Source organism: Juglans regia, chromosome 13, assembly GCF_001411555.2.
Source record: "Juglans regia cultivar Chandler chromosome 13, Walnut 2.0, whole genome shotgun sequence".
NCBI lineage: Eukaryota > Viridiplantae > Streptophyta > Magnoliopsida > Fagales > Juglandaceae > Juglans > Juglans regia.
In genome coordinates, this window is record NC_049913.1 from 15,613,746 (window position 1) to 15,618,623 (window position 4,878).

A 4,878-nucleotide genomic window follows, 5' to 3' on the forward strand; every position below is an offset into this window, starting at 1 on the left:
TGATCCTCACATAACCTTGCAAGTCACGTGCATCACTTCAGTGAATCCATGTTCTTTTGTTGTTGCTACATGTGGCCTGCATCACAATACAATCATTACAGTACATTAAAAGAAAAAAAAAAGGTAATCGACCAAAAGTTTGGACTCTTATTTATTTCTAAACCAAGAGGAGGCCTTCAAAAGAGACGGTTTGCCTGCATCTAAATAGTAGACAAGTTGTGGTGTAGGAGCCACAATTAATAGAACTAGCTAATTGTTGTGACGCATTTTATAGAGCTTTCCATGTTTACAACCTTTGGTTTCATATGGAAGTTGGAGTATAGTAAGATAGTTTGAACAAAAAGAATCAGATATATAGCTACTGTAGAATGTCGCTTGCGGTGGAAACAACTTTGGGGCTTATGCAGTAACGAGGGAAGGTTGGGCGGAGATGCTCTAATAGATATAAAGAATGGAGTCATGCAGTGCAACACATTGGTGGAGTCCTCCTACAGACACACAAGGATCCCACACAGACGTGGCATAATGTCACGTCATTTATTTTTTCTCTCAGAAAGTTTGTCATTCTCGTTCCTTCTTTCCAAGAATCTCACTCCAAAACTTCCCATACCACTTCGAAACTTTGCCATTCCCGTTCATCCCGTAAGATCCCACTCAGAAACTCTGTCATTCCTTCTTCCCCTAAGCTGCCATTCATATAACTCTGATGTTCCTTCTTCCTCTAAGCTGTCATTCGTGTATAACTCTGCCATTCACCCACACTTTTCTCCACTTAAAATTTTTTCTTGGTTGTTTGCAGTTGTCATCGGCCTCAGCCCTGACATCGTCGTTGCCGGAATTACCAATCCCTGACATTGGAGCCCTCCTCACCTGTAGGTATACACGAGATGACCATCTGAAAAAATGAATATAACTGAGATGGACATGTTGAAAAAATTCTAAAATTATGAAATAACTTTATTTGCTTTACTTGTCATTACACTTTCTAGGATATTTAAAACCTAGGATTGTTAAATCCATCTTTAAGAATATTCTTCCACTTTTAGATGGGCTGTTAGGTGAAGGCTAATCAAAGTAGTAACTAAAATATTTAAGAGGATCAGTTCGAGATGATCAATCTCCAAGGATATTGTTGGGCATAAATTTGTCTTTCTTTTTATTATTCCAAAATATTTAAATATAGCAAACCCAACTGACTTGGCAAAATAATTGCCTAATTACAAGGAATGAAATAATAGACCACAATTGATAGACACGACCTACTAGCGATTCAGTCAACTAACTACTATTTGTTGTAACTGAGCTGATTATTTGCTCAACTTCAAAAGAATCTCATGGGCCTCATAGACCACAAAACCATAAGGCCACAGGCCACAAGACATTGGGCTTGGCCCGTCACATTCCCTCCCCCTTATAGGACCTTGCCCACAAGGTTAGAGAATTCCTTTTATAATTTGTAGAAGTAGACCCACAAAACTTCTTCATCAGGCAACTTCTTCCATTTCACGAGGACCTCCACTCCTGCCCCATCTCTTCTCCAAACCATGCAGCGCTGCAATATCTCCTTTGGCTTCGGTGTACAAGATCCATTTGTCTCAATTGGTGGCAACGTAGAGGAGTGGATGTTGCGTTGACCCAAATGCCTCTTTAGACTCAAAACATGGAATGTGGGATGAACCCTAGAAGTTTCAAGAAACTCCAATCGGTAAGCTACTAACCTAACTTGTTCCAAAAATCTTGTATGGTCCATAAAATCTCGAAACTAATTTATGATGTCATTGATGCACTATGGGATGATGTCGGTATGGTTGTAACCGTAGATACACGAAATCTCCAATTTGAAATTCACATTCAGTTATATGCATATCTGCATATTTTACGAGCTTGGGCAATTTGTAGATTATACTGTAATAATTTACTATCTCATCCCTGGAATGTAAAGTGTCATCCACTGCTTGAATCTTCGTTGTCCCTGGAGAGTAGGATAATAGTTTCGAGGGTGGGTAGCCATAGACAGCTTCAAAAGGTGTGATTTGGGTGGAGGAGTGAAGATTAATGTTATATCACCATTCTGCCAAAGATAACCATTTTTTCTAGTCCCTTAGTTTATTCCCTGAAAAGCATCTTAGGTATTGTTCTATACATTTGTTGACGATCTCAATTTGGCCATCAGGCTGAGGATGGTAAACTGAACTAAATTGCAAGAAGGTCCCTTGGAGTTTAAATAGCTTCTTCCAAAATATACTGGTAAAATTAGGATCACAGTCTGTGACTATTGTTGAAGGTAGTTTGTGTAATTTAAACACATTATCCAGAAAAATATGAGCTATCTTAGAAGTTGTATAAGGATGGGATAGGGCTATGAAATGTGCACATTTAGTAAGATAATCCAACACCACCACCATAATGACACAACAACCTTGTGAAATAGAATGTCCTTCAATAAATTCATAGAAATATCAGTCCATACCTTAGTAGGAATTGGTAGAGGTTGAAGGAGTCCAGGAGTTAGAATATTTTCACTCTTATTTCGTTGATAAGTGTCACATTCTTGAATGAATGTGCGGATATCCATGCGCATCCCTTTCTAGAAAAACTCAGCCATTGCTCTATGCAGTGTGTTTTGGAACCCAGAGTGGCCCCCTTGAGGGCTATAATGCATTAGTTGCATGAATTATGCCTTTATAGAAGAGGATTTCATCCTTTAAGGCATACTTAGATGGATCTAATGTGTCCCGATGAAACTGTTCTTGCAATGAAAGCAATTCAAAAGAATTTACATAATCAGACTTTAACTGAGTCAACCAAGAAGCCACAGGCAGTGTTATAATCGAGAGTTCTCATTTGTTTCTTCTAGATAATGCATCAGCAGTAATATTTTCTTTTCCATTTTTGGAATGGATCTCAAAGTCATATATCCTAATAGCTTGGTTAGCCATCGTTGTTGAGCTGGTGTACCCACACATTGATCCAACAAATACTTAAGACTTTGGAGATAAGTTTGTACCACAAACTTATGCCCGAGAATATATGCACGCCACTTTTTAACTGCCAATACCAAGGCCAAGAGCTCATTTTCATAAGTGGAGAGGTTAAGAGCCTTTCCCCGTAGAGCTTGACTCATAAATGCAATAGGCTTCCCAAGCTGTAATAAAACTGCTCCAATACCAAAACATGACGCATCACACTGAATGGTAAAAGATTTAGAAAAATCAGGAAATGCGAAAACTGGAGGTGATGTTACAGCTGTTTGAGGGCCTGGAAGGAAAGTTTGGCTTCTTAGAACCAATGGAAAGAATTTTTTCTAAGTAATGTTGTCAAAGGGGTAGCAATGAGGCCACAAGTTTTAATAAACTTATGATGATACCCTGTGAGGTTGAGGAAACCACGAAGGGATTTGAGAGTAGTAGGGAAAGGCCAATTGAGCATTGAGTCTAACTTTGATGGATCGGCTTTAACACCATCTTTAGAGATTATATGCCCAAGATAAATAATTTATGGGCATCCAAAACTGCATTTCGACAATTTGGCATAGAGATGGTGTTTGTGTAATGTTTCGAAGACAAGTTTTAAGTGATGAATATGGTCATCCATAGTTTTACTATAGACAAATATATCCTCAAAAAAATCAAAAGAAATTTTCTTAGGAATGGATGAAAAATTTTATTCATTTGGCTTTGAAAGGTAGCGGAAGCATTAGTTAGACCAAAAGGCATAACTATGAATTCATAGTGACCATCATGGGTGGGGAATGTTGTTTTTGGTATGTCACTAGGGAAGACTCGTATTTTATGGTATCCGGATCGAAGATCCAATTTTGAAAAAACGGAGGCCCCATGCAATTCATCAAGTAATTCGTCCACAATAGGAATAGAAAATTTAGCCTTAATAGTCTCTTTATTAAGAACCCTATAGTCAACACATAATCTCCAACTTCCATCTTGTTTGCGTACTAATAAAACGGGAGACGAAAAAAGACTTTGGCTAGGTTGAGTAATTCCAGTTTGTGGTATCTCGTGGATTAATTTCTCAATCTCATTTTTTTTTTTTAAATAAGGGTAGCGGAATGGCCTAGCACACACTGGCTTGGTCCCTTCTTGAAGTTCTATGTGGTGATCATGGGTTCTAGTTGGTGGTAATCCGGTAGGGGTCTAAAAATCATAATGGAATTGGTCTAAGAGAGGTTGTAGTTGGGGGTGAAATTTGAGATGAGGGTTTTGGGAAACAGGACCATCAATCAATTATAACACCATAACTCTTTTTTCAAACTTAGCTGCCTTCCCGAAATCCTCACCTTCCATTAGTGATAGTGCAGTAGAATTGAGGCCTTGAAGAGTTATGTTGTTGTTATTGAACATGAACATCATAGAAAGTCGAGAAAAGCCCCACAAAATGCCCAAGAGTATTCAGCTATTGTACACCTAAGACCACATCACAACCACCCAATGTGAGGACAAAAAATTCAGCTATAAAGGTTATACCTTGCATTTGAAATGCCTATGGTTTAGTAAGTTTGTCGCTACGTACAGCTTTGCTATTAGCCACCTTCACATTTAAGCCCGGAGTGTGGTATATAGGCAATCATGCATTTGCTATGATAGAGGGATCCACAAAATTGTGGGTGCTCCCTGTGTCTAGCAAAACAACTATTCTTCCCCCGAATATAACCAATAATCCTCATGGTTCGTGGTTCGTGGACTTGGTGAACCAGCCAGTGCATGGATTAAGATTGCTGATTCTGACCTTGTGGTGTAGGCGTCCAAGCTAGGTTGCTTGGAACTTGATCCTCCTTCTTCAATAATTATAGGGGTGGACTTAATTTCCTTTTCCTCTTCTGAATCCTCACACTCCATAATGAATAATTTTGCTGACTTACAT